We start from the raw sequence: 16,885 nt of genomic DNA, 5'->3' as shown, positions 1-16,885 counted from the left end.
AAACAATTTTTATTGAACAATATGCAAGACACAAAACATTACATACCAGGGAGATGGGAGAGGGGAAGGGGAGGGCAATTGGCGGATATAATATATACAGCCCATTGCCCTCCCTTTGTCCTCTTGCATTTCCCTGCTTTTTAATGTTTTGTGTCTTGCATATTGCTTAATAAGGATTATTTATACATTGTTGCAATTTAGTGTGACATCCTGGTTTCTTTTTTTCTAGATGTTTGGAATATAAATATTCATCATATTCTTAATGTTTATTGTTTACTGTTCAGGTCTGTATCAACCAATCAGATTTCTCTAGCTAGCATTTGCTGGAGTGAGCTTTGTTGTTCTGCTGCCCTTCCGCATTATGAAAATGCTCTCATGAATGTGACCTTAGGTTTAACATGTCTGTTCTAGAATCCGAGGAAAACATTACCATTACTGTAATCTTCTAATATATTCCATAATAGAACCATCCACATTAACCACTAGCACTGTACAAAACAACATAATGGGATTATTTCTTGCATTAGAGAATTAATTGAAAGACTTACTATTTATACTTGGAAACTGAGACTGAGACTAAGAAAAGATAGAGGTTGCCACGGTAACTGGGAACTATTTTTATCCCAATAACGTCACTTAATCCTTTTAGTGAACAAAAAGCTATCTGTAGTTACCAGGTATAAGTCTGTTCTGTGACCAGCAAGCAGCCTGACTTGATAGCTAGTAAAGCTACAACACAAAAGCATAGAGATGATAGATAGTGCTAGTCTTCTGACTCAGAGTCATTCAGATATCTCTCCACAATTCCTCTATACATGCCCTTGCTTTAAACATTGACCCTTTACGACAGAAGTACATACATAAGTCAACACAAGAAAAAAATCACAGTCAAGTTCCCAAACAATACATTTACCTAAAAATATTAGGTATGTTTCCCCAGATGTACAGTAATGTCCGCCAACAAATATTGCCATGTCCCTAGACTGTAGCTGTAATGTAAGCCCTCCACATACACAGAACTATTGCCATTTCAACCACAAGTATAGTCATGTTTCATTACTAAAAATGGGGGTTGGGGTGAAGAGTGCGCTCCTCAGGAAATTAGAATGCATCACAAACTCTGTGCCTGGTGCGCTCTAATCAACAGGGGGTGTATGCCCTCGAACAGAGATTCCTTATATTATAATGATGTTAGCGCTCAACAGGACTTTCCTCAATACCAGTAATGTGGACCACTAAACATCAGTTTCCCACATCCTCATACTGAATGAAAGTTTTTAACTCCAGAACACAATCAAATTGCTCAAAAGGCCTAGATCAATAGTCCTAAAAGACATCCAACAATTATATACATTTCCATTACATGAATACCATGCTAAAATGCATAAAACATATTCTAATGTATTCTTGGTGTAAAATGGTCAAATGTCCTAGTACTCAAGTCCCAAGCCCCAGACAGAAATAAAGACTGGTAGTTCGATCTTTTCTAGAGACCTATTCCAAGGTCTAGATGATGGGGGGTGTGCTTCTCTGAGCACAAACCACATATACTTTATAGATGCAAAAGTCCCAGTTAGCAAGTCCTAAATAAAAATATTCTTAAGATTGTAAAATATTGCACCAGCGTGTATTATCCTCATAAAGACAGCAGTTATGCTCACCAGATCGGGATGCCAATCACAACAGTTGGCAATCAGCGCGTGTGGCCCAGCCGGTTATTCTCATCCGATCCTCCTATGTTTCCAGCCGCATTCCAATCGTGCATGCAAAGGAAAAAAGAGCTCTATGGCATAGTATGTTTGTATCTTTTCACCCCAAGGTGCACTACACACACTCTGAAACTCATGTTTCATTACTAGCATTGGTCTCAACACGCACCCACGCAAGCAAGCATACATGCGACACACACACACACGTGACACACACACACACACACACACACACACACGAGATACATTTACCTGTTACATTCTGGTCAACTCCATCTCCTTGCATCCATCTTCCATCAGCATTTGTAAGATGTCACATGAGCACTGACAGGAGATGGACGTAGCTGGGAAAGCAGCAGACCTGTGAGTAGGTAGTTGGCAGGAAAGGGAGAGCAGTATGCAAAGTGACAGCTAAGTATTATCCTTTCTAATATACTTAAAGGTGCCACACTGGCTGGAGTAAATAAAATTGGGCATTTAATACCCATTTTTAATTTACAAAAGAGGGTATTTTGAGTATAGGTACACAATACGCTTCTCCTTTTCTTATTTGCAATTCAATTTATAAATGTAAGGAATCAAGTTTAAGGTGACACAAGGTACATATACAGCCATGTCCCCAAACAACAAGTATACATGATCCCTATTTTTTGTCATATTCCCTATGCACTACAGGTACTGCAATGACTCCTCTACACCTACAATTACGTCATGCCTCCCCATGAAGAGTGATGCAGAAAAGCATATTAGGGAAGGGTTATATTCATCTGTCACATTGTGAGCAGCACTCCTATCTGTCTCACTCTCCTAGCGCCTTCTCTCATGACCATCTCTTATCAGCCCTCATGTGAGGAAAGACTGACTTTTGGGGCTGGTGCACACCAGAGCTGTTCTGGAGCGTTTTTTAAAATGCTTGCAGGGGGAAACCGCTTGGCTAATGAAAGTGAATGGGATGGTGCACACCAGAGAGGTACTTTTTTTCCACAAACGCAAACTCGGGGGCTGCAGCATTTTTTAGATTTCTGAGGCGTTTCTGCCTCAATGTTAAAGTATAGGAAAGTGGAAAACCGCTCTGAAAAACACTAGATCAGAGCGGTTTTCCAGGCATTTTTGTTACAGTAACTGTTCAGTAGCAGCTTTTACTGTAACAATTTATGACATCTGCTACACAAAAACGCTCCAAAAAATGCCAGGCATGTTTAGAAAACATTTCTAAACATGCCTAGAATTGCTCTGAAATCTGATTCAAAAACCTCTAGTGTTTTGCAGATCTGCTAGAGGTTTTTGGTGTGCACTGGGCCATAGTAAGGTAGCTAGGAATGGAGCTACCCTCAAGCCCATCTCTCATCTGCCCTCATGTGAGGAAAGACTGACTTATGGTAAGGTACTGTAGCTAGGAATGGAGCATGACTGTGCTCTGGAAAGCTATGCTCCAACCTGTTCACACACTTGGTACTCCAGGAAGTAGACAGAGGTGTGGCGAAACCACATCTCTCCTGCCCATCAGCTTATGAAGTAGCCTCTAATCCTGGCTAATGTATTGTGAGGCTTGGAAGAGCAGGGAAAAGGGGCATGGTTGTGGTTGTAATTCTGTCCCAGGAAGTACAGGCTGTATTTTTACCAGAGACAACGTTATGCACATTTTTTTAAAAATGACCACTGCTGAAGGAGTGGTCATGCTGTACAGAATACAGTGTACACACGTCCAACTTTTTCGAACAACTTGTTGTTTGACTTGTCGTTTGGACGACTTGTAGTGCAAACAACAAGTCGTTCAGACCTCATATACACACTGACCAACAAAGCGGGCTGATATGCTAATTTATCTAATTTACATGTCGTTTAACCAACTTGATAATGGACAATGGACTGGATAGAACAATGGACTAGATTAAATGACTGATCAAACGACTTGTTTTTTGTACATCTATTTTTAGTCGTTTCTACACATGTACGGACCAAACAGTCGTTTGAACGACAGTTGGTTCAATAGATCCACTGAGTGGATCAGGCAAACCAGCTGTTATCAGTTGCTTGATAACGAGTACACACGTCCAACTTGTCGTTCAAACAACAAGTCGGACAACAAGTTGTTTGAAAAAGTTGGACGGGTGTACATACCTTTACTCTATTGCTGGGTACACACGATGAGTTCCAGCACTCCATTCCCGTCGATTCCCGGCCGCTCGATTATTCCTGAAATCCGCGTTTCGATGGATCGTTAGGTCGATTTGGCATACTTTAAACATGAGAATCATCGAAACAATCATCGAAACGCGATCGGAAATGCTCGGAAATAATCGAGCTCCCGGGAATCGAGGGGGGCATCGAGTGCGGGAACGCGTCGTGTGTACCCAGCATTAGAGGCACCAAGTAAAGTGACTTTGCATCGAGTGTTCTGTTGAGAGCTTTATTAATTAGCTGCTTATAGTCTGGCAGAGATTATGTAAATTGGAGAGGAAAGAGTGTAGCGATGTCAGCAAGATGAAAGGGAAACACAGCAGCACTGTGGCAATAACAGAAGGGAATTGGTTTGCTTTGTTTTTGACACGTATGGTATTATTCCAGAACATATAAAGAAGAATTCCAGGATGCGTTGAATAAAAGTATTCCCCAAATTACATCAGTTATTGCAGTTCTTCAGTTTCAAACACATTCTTTGCTTTGCTAATAAATCTGCTGGGAAAGATCACTTAAAAATGCTTTTTACTGCCCCTGAAAAAAGCTCAGTGCTTTACAAAAGGGACCAAACAAAGCATTTCTGATGTTTCATCAAATAAGCTCATCCAACCGACTATCTTTGGGACTGTCCATCAAGATAGTCATCTTATCTTTTTGACCAATTTGTAGGCCCTGAAGGCTAGTACAAGTGTATGAAGACTTTTGTCCGGAGGGATCAGGACTCAATCCCTTGGGTGACAGTTCAGAACAGAATGCTGTATAGACGGCTCTGTTATAATTTAAGTAGGCCTCAGTTATTTGGACTGAGTTTTAGGTAAAAGGCTTGTTCGCAGAGTATACCTTTAAATAGAGGTTTTCGTGATGCAGGCAGAAGCATCTCAGTGTCTGCTTGAAGCAGATGATGCAAGTAGATACTGAGAAGATGTTCCTAGTCTGATTTCTTTGAAAATTGCCTCAGGCGGCAAAAAGTCTAGGGCCGGGCCTGATCACAAGGGATCTGAACCAATCATAGATGGTTCGGATGGGGTCACATTTAACTCTTTCTGGTTCATATAAAACCCACAGCTGGAGTATGGAGTAGCACTCTGTCTTGCTACCTGTCCCTGCTGGCTTAAACCTTTATGTAATACATTTCTGTTCGGATATGATGTATGCTGTACATAGGTAGTCTAGAGGATGTAACATAGGCTAGACATAAGAAGATGACCTGATTACCTTCAACAGGAAGGTGATCAAGAGCTCGTAACGCAACATGAGAATCTGCTTGGCTAAGATGTGACGAACTGTATCTGTATATCTGTTTCTTGAATAAACAACTTGTACTTTGAAGACGACTGAGAACGGTCTATCTCCAATAATGCTTGCTGTGTTATGGCCCATACTCACGAGGGACTTTTGTCGCCTCAACACGCGGCGCGCGCGTGTTGCGGCGACAGGTCGCCTGTTAGTATGGGCCGTCGCACCCGCGCGCACCCCGAACTGTCGCCCGTCGCTCATGTCGCCATGCGATTGAAACTTTCAAGCGCATGGCGACAGTCGCCGCCGCACCTCCCCCGCAACTGTCGCTAGTCCGCGTGAGTACGCGGACTAGCGACAGCAACCTCCATTGTGGTAAATGGAGCTTCCGGCGGGGGGAGGAGGAACGTCGGCGACAGCTTCCGTCTCGCCGCTGGTGCCTCTTCCGCGTGTGTACGCGGAGGGACCTGGCGAGGAGCTGTCGCCGGCCTGTCGCCCACACGCTCACGTGTGCTGGCGACAGGCCACTTCTGCAGCCCGTGAGTACGGGCCATGAGAGTCAAGTTATCTCACAGTCTGTGAAGTGCAACTCTAAGAAGTTGCTGGTGTCGAAGCAAAAAGGTGAATTATAACAGGCTCCACTTGCTTGTAGGTGATCAATTCATTCTGTTGCTATGGAGAGAGGTGGAAGCATGATTGTGCATTTCACAATGGAGAGGATGGGGTAAGACATGATCTGGAAAGCTGGCTCTCTAGCGGACGTATTGAGGCCACTGTACACACTACCTTAGCCGAGAAGGAATAAAGACTCTTTCGCCCTCTGTGAATCCACTCACCAGACTGCTGCTTGATCAACTGCATAAAATTAATCGTTGGACCTTCACTCGTCTCCAAAACACCCAAAACTAGTTAAGCGTTATATGTGTAAAACCTTTAATTCCACAGCGGGACACACAGGGCTATCAGAACTTGACATGCAGCTGCACTGCGGAATCCAGCCAACATGTCTCCGACCTGTTGCCCTCCATCGTAAGCTCAAGCATTAGCATCAGCGTACCTCCAGACTCCAGTCTAATCTCACTAATATTTCTGTTCCCACTAATACTTCTAATCCCACAATACTTCTGTTGCAGAGACAACCATACTGAAAGCGCAGCCTACTTGGAATTTCCTTGTTCTTATAGAGTAGTGTGGCGACTGTTTGAGGTTGCGATCCACTAAGTACTACTGACCGTTTTGTAAATTGATCCATAGGAGCACAGGTTTTATTTCAATTGAATTTTCCTAGTTAACATGTCCAATCTCTAGCCATGGCGAAGCATGAGTGACTAATGAACATATTGTTTTTGCCCTAACCATGCCTGCCAGAAGCTTCCTCATCATCGTCCACATTTGAGCCCAGTTATGGGAAACACAGATAGTTCATTTGAATGAATCTTAAGTTTGAATTCTGACTAAAGACAGTTCACCCATTATTTAGATGCTTTTCTGCTTATTACATTTTTAAAAAGAGGAACACAAAACAATACCTGGGAATTATTCAAATTGTACCCTTTTAAACACCACTCAAATGAGCCTTTGTAAATTCTCCTTTGAAATCAACTTTCACATTATTTGGTGGGTGAGGGTTGAACTTGGCCCCAGAAAGGTTGCCTGTCCTGGAGTCTATGCTGGCTCAGCGCCCGGGTTTCCATTCAAAAGCCACATAATCATGCTGATTAGCACACTAAACCACTGCATTTTTCATTCTGGTCAATCAATGGAGGCAGATTTAAAAAAAAAAAAAAAAAAGGCTTTAAAAAAAAAAAAAAATTTCTGCACAAAATGTGTACATGTATAGAAACAAACTCCTGAGCACTCTGTCCTGTATTTTATTGCTGAGGACCCAACAAATGTATGCAAAGCAGGTTACGTCTGGTCTCTGTATTATTGAAGGGCTGTAGAGGGACAAGTAGGACAATCCTGCCAAAGGAACCGAATTGTGAAGGAACTCAGCCAACACTGCCTGATAATGAGCTGATGATGGTAAAAAGACATGACCATCGAGCCATAATGACTTAAAGTTTCCTGCTAATAATGCAAGACCAGGCTTGGTTGCCATAGTGATTCACAAAAAGCCACACGAACACACACAGAATGTCACACAGCTCCAGGGAACCATCCAAACCCATCGTTCATCAGAAGCGTAATTTACTGGTCTCCTCTGCAGAGTCGACAGTCAGGGCAGTCACTGGTTTGACTCGGAATACTCATTAACGCTGTACCAGCACAATTCTCATTACTGATCTTTGATGTGTTTTTCCTCTTCATCTGCAGACTAGGACTATTCTAGGCACAATGAGGAGAGATTCTGTTACATCAGGGAATGTTCTCTGATGGTCTAAGATGATAAGCTTCTTCTACAACGTGTGTACATATAAAAACAAACACATGCTCTACATCTATGTTTGTAGTTGGCCATTTACTGGAAGTTTGCCCTTTTGGTGGATTTTAAAGCAAAACTGAACTGAAAAATCACAAAAACATACACACGTCATACTTGCCTCCTGTATAGTCTACGTATCAATCTCTTTCTCCTCTACTGTGTCCTGTCTGTCCGCTGTGATCAATGGAATTCTCCGTCCTCCATTTTGAAAATGGCAATGACCCCGTAACTGGATCAGCACACTGTTAAACTGTAATATCTCCCACTTCAGCCATAGGGAAGCATGGATATTATCTTGCACATCAGTTGTCCTTTCAGTTAAGTCACCTAACAGCCTATTGAGCCAATCAAAGTGCAGGAATCCCGTCCTAAACAGCTACAGGATGCTCAGGGTGGGAGTAAAGAAGCGGCCACTAAATACAATACACTAAGCTGGAAAAAATCGATGTGGCAGGTAAATCTAACAGAAAATTGTATTGTGTGTACCTAGCATAACACAAAGCTTCTAGCCATAAGAGCACTGAGTAATGTCTGAGGGAGTCTTACACAGCAAATGTTTCACTGAACTGTCGCACATGCACAGCATACAGTGCATCCACACAAACCTTTCTTTACATGCACACCACACACGTTGTGGCTCATAGACAAGCCTCTAAGGCTATTGGAGATGTAGCGATCACAAACATGCAAATATGCATGTGGACTCCCACACCTAGTATTGTAACAGCAACATTCCTCCGGAGGTTACCTCCCATATTAGCTCCTGGTTTCGGCGCATGGCGCTTGGCACATACTTGGCGCAGCTACAGCACTAGTGTTATAGTACGTGCCCCGTGCAAGTGTAATTCAGGGATCCAGCAATCGCCAGACCCCAAATTACTTCTCCTTCCGAGTTGCTATGACTCAGATGGGTAGTAGTACTCAACACCGCCAGTAATTTGAGCGGCAGCAGGGTCAGCTGTCTTTCAGCTCACTCTGCACCCAGCTAACTGGTGGTGTACACATACGTACGCCCTGGTTTCCCCTCCAATTGCATACTCTCTCCATTGCTTTGTCTCTACCTGTAGCGAATAAGTGGTGGGTTCAGATCATCTGTCTGGCCAACCCAGCATTGCACAGCATGTAATACAAAGGTGTCTCTCCATACCTGACACAATACAGGAAAACATCACCGGGGTTCATCAGAAAAGCATCCTGAACACGACCCCATACAGGGCAACATCACCTGGGATCATCAGAAAAGCATCCTGAACACGACCCCCCATACAGGGCATCATCACCTGGGTTCATCAGAAAAGCGTCCTGAACACGACCCCATACAGGGCAACATCACCTGGGTGTGGGTTCATCAGAAAAGCGTCCTGAACACGACCCCATACAGGGCAACACCACCTGGGTTCATCAGAAAAGCGTCCTGAACACGACCCCATACAGGGCAACATCACCTGGGTTCATCAGGAAAACGGCCTGAACACGACCCCATACAGAGCAACATCACCTGGGTTCATCAAAATAAACATCCTGAACACGACCCCCTACAGGGCAACATCACCTGGGTTCATCAGAAAAGCATCCTGAACACGACCCCATACAGGGCAACATCACCTGGGTTCATCAGAAAAGCATCCTGAACACGCAGAAAGCCATCCGAGTACAACTCTAAAACGGTGTATTTGGCTTCCCTCCCGACAGCAATTAAATGCATGTAGTGTATATTATACAGTTCTGAGGTTTTGTTTGCTTCTTTTGTTAGCCACAGTCACCATGGTGTTCTTTTATAACAGGCATAATGCATGCTTGTAGAAAACTGCTATAAGCGAAAATCAGTCATCAATGCTTATGAATATGAGCAATAGCAATTTTCTGCATAAAGATTATCCCCTTCTAGTACAGCGAAATTTACTGTAATAAGAGCATCTCTTCTTGAAGCCAGGATTTTTGAGATGAGAAAACTTAAAAGGGGATTAATCTGCAGGAGAGGCTCTGACACTTGTGAGCCCAGCAATGCAGCTACAACTAAGCCATTTAAACATGGGAAAGCTCAGGATGTGGTTGTCTACCAAGTCACTCTTAAATCTAATGGGATCTGTTCTGACTTTTCAGCTGGTGTTTAACTATGGCAGTGACCACAATACTTTATACACATGTAGATACAGCGTTTGTAGAGTGGCACTCCCCATCATACAAACTGCAGGTGTAAAAATGTAGAGATCGACAGGCAAATAAAATGTTTCTCTCACCCTTTCTCCAGTATCCCTCTGATGCTTATAGGCTCAGACGTGTGCACATCGGATCAGCAACTTGAAGAAGAAACAACAACTACTATTGTAATCAGGAAGAAAAAAGAGAGGACATCCGGGCACCTTCCGTCTTCTATTTTATTGCCAAGTGATCACATCTAATCGGGTAACATACCACTGGTGCGCTCAACTGGTGGTCAGTTAGGTGGTGGTGAGTATGAGGTGGGGGTGCCGGGCATCAGTTGGGGCTTGCGACGGCCGTTTCGCGTCTTGCTAGACGCTTGTGCTCCAGCGTGACCAAGCGTCTAGCAAGACGCGAAACGGCGGTCGCAAGCCCCAACTGATGCCCGGCACCCCCACCTCCTACTCACCACCACCTAACTGACCACCAGTTGAACGCACCAGTGGTATGTTACCCAATTAGATGTGATCACTTGGCAATAAAATAGAAGACGGAAAGTGACCACAATACAACACTAGCCAGCATGCCAGGCCACACAATGCAACAGTAGCCAGCGTGCCCAGCCACACAATGCAACACTAGCCAGCGTGCCAGGCCACACAATGCAACGCTAGCCAGCGTGCCAGGCCACACAATGCAACACTAGCCAGAGTGCCAGGCCACACAATGCAACACTAGCCAGCGTGCCAGGCCACACAACGCAACACTAGCCAGCGTGCCAGGCCACACAACGCAACACTAGCCAGCGTGCCAGGCCACACCATGCAACACTAGCCAGAGTGCCAGGCCACACAATGCAACACTAGCCAGCGTGTCAGGCCACACAATGCAACACTACCCAGCATGTCAGGCCACACAATGCAACACTAGCCAGCGTGCCAGGCCACACAATGCAACACTAGCCAGCGTGCCAGGCCACACAATGCAACACTAGCCAGCGTGCCAAGCCACACAATGCAACACTACCCAGCATGTCAGGCCACACAGTGCAACACTAGCCAGCGTGCCAGGCCACACAATGCAACACTACCCAGCATGTCAGGCCACACAATGCAACACTACCCAGCATGCCAGGCCACACAACACAACACTAGCCAGCGTGCCAGGCCACACAGTGCAACACTAGCCAGCGTGCCAGGCCACACAATGCAACACTACCCAGCATGTGAGGCCACACAATGCAACACTACCCAGCATGCCAGGCCACACAACGCAACACTAGCCAGCGTGCCAGGCCACACAATGCAACACTAGCCAGCGTGCCAAGCCACACAATGCAACACTAACCAGCATGTCAGGCCACACAATGCAACACTAGCCAGCGTGCCAGGCCACACAACGCAACACTAGCCAGCGTGCCAAGCCACACAATGCAACACTACCCAGCATGTCAGGCCACACAATGCAACACTAGCCAGCGTGCCAGGCCACACAACGCAACACTAGCCAGCGTGCCAGGCCACACAATGCAACACTACCCAGCATGTCAGGCCACACAATGCAACACTAGCCAGCGTGCCAGGCCACACCATGCAACACTAGCCAGCATGCCAAGCCGCACAATGCAAGACTAGCCAGAGTGCCAGGCTACATCTTGACTATGCAACACTAGTCAGCGTGCCAGGCCACACAATGCAACACTAGCCAGCGTGCCAGGCTACACAATGCAACACTAGCCAGCATGCCAGGCCACACAATGCAACACTAGCCAGCATGCCAAGCCGCACAATGCGACACTAGCCAGCGTGCCAAGCCGCACAATGCAACACTAGCCAGGCTACATCTTGACTATGCAACACTAGCCAGCGTGCCAGGCCACACAATGCAACACTAGCCAGCGTGCCAGGCCACACAATGCAACACTAGCCAGCATAGAGGGCGCTATTGTGGCCGGGAACACGAACAACTAGTATTTTTACACAAAACAAAGATACAACCGGCAATATCTTCCCACACAACACATGCATTTTTTTCATTGAAATCAATAGCAACTGAACACAAGTTAAAACGATCAATGCAACACTAGCCACAAAAACGCACAATTGTGCGGCAAAACACTTGTGGGGAAGTGCAAGTGTGATCCTCCCCTTAAGTCACATGTACAAGATGAAAGAACATGAACTGCCAGGGGGGAGGGGGGGGGGGGCTGGAGCTGACTCATAGACAGACTTATAAAATCCATCACGGTTTTACTGCTGCACCTCATTTCCCAGGACCACCTGAACTTATACTAAAGGGAAGGGCAGAAAGTGATGGGAAATGTCCCCAGTGGAGAAACAGACCGTAGGAACAACCTGACCCAGGTTATGGCCTCTTGGCATGCTATCCAAAGCAAACAAAATAAATGTAAATAGAATTGGGCTTCAAGGATCCAGTCAAAATCATTTCCTGCACAAGAACCATTATTAAATTAAATTCTTCAATTACCTAAAAAGAAATAACTTTATCTCAGTAAACGAAAGGCTTTTTACCACAAGGGCAGATGGCTGGCTGCAATGGATCTGCACTGCTAGATGAGACTTTTCCCTTGGGCCATTTTGGAAGAACACTAAAAATAGAATAAAGGATGAACACACACAAAAAAAACTTGTTTCAAGATGTACCAAGGTCAGAGACCAATTCAACAGGATCATCAGTTTGTGTAATTTTTCTTTTGTGCGCTATAAAACCTTGCCACAGGCCAATCCAGTTCCCAAAAAATATGACATGTATGAAGTGTTCTGTAGTATAAAATGCACCAGGAATTAAAATCTGGGGGTCATGGCTTGCTATTCTAATAGCAATAACCTAACTCAGTGCTAACCAGCAGAGCTCTGTGTGCACTATGAATGTAAGCAACTCCCCTAGTCATAACTGCATACACCAAAAGGAATTAACCAGACACCACACAGTCTGGTGTAAAGCTATGTATAAAATTATTCAATGTGGCAACGCTGTTTTATAAAGTGAAAATGTTTGGATTATACCAACATTGACATTTTAGGGGGGAAAAAAGTTAAAGATATAGGCCACCATTCACTTAGCTCATCTCCTGTCTTTAATAAGGATTATGTGCGGTGGCCATACTGACCTAGATGATCTATAGACTCGCAAGATACCTCCAGGCTCCGCCTTGCTGCTGTGGCCCCCCCCATTGTTAGCTGTGACTGGGATGCCCACAGTGCACCCTGCATGCCACACAGCAGCAGAGTGTCCTGGGTATGCAAAGAGGAGAAACAAATGTAACTGCGCATGCCGTGGACACTCTCAGCAAAGCCTGTTACACACAGCAGAGTGGGAGCACGTACAGAATGGGATCCCATATGGACTGTGCATATGTCCACCAGAGTTCCAAATAAAGCTTACAGCCGCAAGACGGAGCGGAGGATGGAAGCAATAAGGGGCCTGGAGATGTCTGAAAACCTATAGATCATTGAGGTAAGTATATAGTTTAACCATTTTTCCCCTCAGGTTTACATTTAACATTTCCAACTACCCAAATGGTACAAATAGCACTGTGCTGACAAAATAATATAATATATAATAAACTTTTTTTTTTCCTAGTTCCAATTTTTTTTTAATCTAATTCCAATAGTGTTTTCGAAATGAGGATTTGATTTTTTAACATCCTACCTAATAAAACCCCACTGTCCCTGTGTCCCCTGTCCCTGCTTTTTGCCAGCACACACAGGCGTTACAAACAGGAGGATGAGGGCAGGGGGGCGGCCGGTGGGGCGCATGACAGGGAGCGTGGATGGGCACCCTTGGGAAGGGGGTCGCGTCCCAGCCCTAGCGCCTGATTTTTTTAACGGGCGGGCTAGTTAACTAGTCAGAAATAAAGGCAGATGAGCACTAAACTTGTCCTGCGCTTTACCCGGGTGATCAGACATATCACTTATCTCAGAATGGTGCTTTTAGAACCCTTTTCTCTCTCTCTTTTTGTTTATATAATACTTAAAAAAGGGTATACCTCCCCCATGCCACCCCTTTAACCCCTTGCAGGCTGATTTTTCCAGGCGTCCTAGATAACCATGTAAGCAACGGATGTAACTGTGTAAGCATCTGCACTGTGCCGCCAAGCAAATATTAGCATGCGTGTGAGAAATACCTTATTTTGCCTTATCCCAGTTTTATTCATCTGATTCAAACAGGGGTTTTGACCTTGGGTAAGATGAGTGCTAAGCATATCACCTGCTTTATCTCCCATCTCAGAATGGTGCTTTTACACCATTTTCCTGTTTGCTTGTGTTTTGTTTTTTAAGTAAAAAACAAGGCATAACTCCTCCCCAACCAGCCTCTTTAACTACCTGCATGCCGATTTTGCTAGGCTTACTAGATTACAATGTAACAGTATGTGACACCTATTTCATTCCCCCGTCCAGAGATCTAGTGCTCCTGTTCAGTACTTAAAGCCACATTTCTAATGTTCCTGTGCTGAAGAAAGCAATTCTCAGAGTCATCTGTCCACCTGAATTTCCACATCTGTGCACCTGCATCTCCTGCATCAGTGGACACATAGGAAGTGCTGATGCAGAGATTCAGGTGCACAGACATGGAAATTCAGGTGTGCTGACTTTGGGCATTGCTTTCTTCAGTACAGGAAACTCAGCTAAAATCTATCCAAATGTAAACAGCAACACTAGCCAAGCAGAAGCAGGACTTTCACTTTACTGTATATGGTTAGCAGGGGCAGCAGCTTTTGCACTGATATTGAGTTGTCCTTGCCAATGCTTTACAATTTATGGTAAATCAGGTACAAAGATCAATATATTTCTCATATCGATCATTTACCTAGCCTACCACTTTTCACCTAGAAATCATGTCTGAAACCGACTGTGCTGCCACTAGCTTTATAAGGCAGGATGCAGTATACATCTATGGTAAACCAGATCATGTAAGCGGTGAGGTAAAGGATGGACATGGGTCTATGTTCAATCAATAAAACGATTAAACATCGATTGACCTGACTTCTTTTAAAATACATTTTCATTAGATTTGATGTATATGTTATGGCCGCAGTGAGACGGCCACTTCACATTTTGTCCGGCCAGAACCCGAAGTGGCCAGACTCCATGTTCTGGCCGTAACATATATATGAAATGTAGTGATTATTACGCTATCTTGGAAGAAACCCATATATTGAGGAATGCTGTGATTTTCACATTTAGGGACTTCTGTACAGTGATATGTGCAAGAAATGCCCTGTTCTGTGAAGTTGTGGTGTACTATATGGATGACATCTGAACTCAGTACGACCACTTATTGACTATGGGACAGTGTGACTGCAAACATTGTCGATCCTTTGAGAAAGCGGCATTTGGACACAATACGCAAGTCAGGCATTGAGGCATATATAGATGCACTGCAAATTAACCATATACACATGACGGAGTGGGAGGGGTAAAGAGCAGAATAATAGCCTAGGCCTGTGCTGAGATGGCTAAGGCAGGACAGATTTTTCATCTGACCACAGTGGCATAGCAATAGGAGATGCAGAGGCTGCAGCCACACCAGGGCCCATGGCTACACCACTGTCTGACCTGCTCACCCATGGGAGCCCTTAGACAGAGGTAGCCAGAATTGTGTATGTACCACTGTACTGGTTTCATATAACTGTACAATTAGTGAAAATTCCACAAAAGTGCTGTTCCATGTGCTTAAAGGGACACTTAAGTCTCTGTAAAAAAATGAGTTTTACTCACCTGGGGCTTCCAGCAGCCCCCTGCAGCTGTATCGTGCCCACACCGACTCCATCAGATGCTCCTGGCCCCGCTGGCAGCCACTTCCGGTTTCAGCGACAGGAGCCGACAGGCCGGGAACGCGAGTGATTATTTGCGTTCCCGGCCACAATAGCACTCTCTATGATGCTATATGCCATAGCAGCATAGAGGGCGCTATTGTGGCCGGGAATGCAAAGAAACACTGGTGTTCCAGGCCTGACGGCTCCTGTCGCCGAAACCAGAAGTGGCTGCCAGCGGGGCCAGGAGCATCTGATGGAGTCGGTGTGGGCACAATAGAGCTGCAGGGGGCTGCTGGAAGCCCCAGGTGAGTAAAACTCATTTTTTTTTTTACAGAGACTCAAGTGTCTTAAACCAGCATTACTTAAGCCCCATAGGCATGCTCAACAGCAGTATTTTATGCAGCACAATTATCAAACAATTTTAGTTGTGAAACAAGTTGAGGGCCTTTTTCCACTAGCCTGCGATTTGCGATTTGCTTCTGATCGCAAATCGCAAGGTACATTAAACTAATGGAAACTGCAGCAGCATTTTCTATTAGTGCGATCCGATTGCGATGCGATTTTGGTCAAAGCGCAATAGTCGTCCTGCCGCGTTTTGTATGCGATATAATGAATATAGTAGCTCAATCGCAATCGCATGGTGGAAATTGAAACGCGATTGTGATCGCGATCGCAATCGCGATCGCATTTCATAGTGGAAAATAGCCCTGAACAATTTAAAAAAAGTTGCTTGCTATTGTTCACACAAATAGCAATCAACTTTTTATTGGTTGTTACACTTATTTTACAAAAAAAGTTGTTTGATAATTGTGCTGCATAAAAGACCGCTGTTGAGCATGTGTGTGGGGCTTCAGTTGTGTCCCCCTTGACAAATAACACTCAGTTATGCACTCTTTATCTGAAAGTCACAAGGGCTGGCAACACATTTTGCTCTTGAGAAACAAGAATTCTTATGAAATGTTATAGATTGTATTAGGTCAGTACCACAGATAGTGAGATCACACTATAGGCATGCCACAACATGACTGCAGAGAGTACACAGGGGTGTGACAACCAGGAAGAAGCCCACCAATTGGATCGGATTCCTTCAGGACATCATTAGTGAAATGCTGGAAATAACACCAGCACTCCCAGCAGTGCATTAATATGGCACTCTGTGAAATCCTGCCTACCTGCAATTGAAGGTACTTATTAAATTTCAAAAGACATACCGTATGAAAGGATTTCAGCTCTTAGCATGGGCCCCCTAAGAAAAAGCGAGCTTTCATCCACGGTCAGCTGACAGCAGTTGAAATTCAGCTATGGGAATCATATGTGGTGTTCAATATTATTCAGCAGTCAGTTTGCTTTTTTTTCACATATTGGAAGTCACACAGAACGTGCAGTCATCCCATTGATTTGCATTGCCATGGG

At 44.6% G+C, this 16,885-nt stretch overlaps 1 protein-coding gene across 4 annotated transcripts in view; it reads right to left on the bottom strand.

Moving 5' to 3' along the window:
- The window catches only part of OSBP2 (oxysterol binding protein 2), a 327,225-nt gene that overhangs the window by 148,338 nt on the left and 162,002 nt on the right, over nucleotides 1-16,885 (bottom strand). The gene's annotated exons all lie outside the window — the stretch shown is intronic.

The sequence above is a fragment of the Hyperolius riggenbachi genome, chromosome 1 (genome assembly GCF_040937935.1).
Source record: "Hyperolius riggenbachi isolate aHypRig1 chromosome 1, aHypRig1.pri, whole genome shotgun sequence".
Taxonomy (NCBI): Eukaryota; Metazoa; Chordata; class Amphibia; order Anura; family Hyperoliidae; genus Hyperolius; species Hyperolius riggenbachi.
Note: the sequence above shows the minus strand (reverse complement) of the source record. Positions and strands in the feature narration are given on the sequence as shown.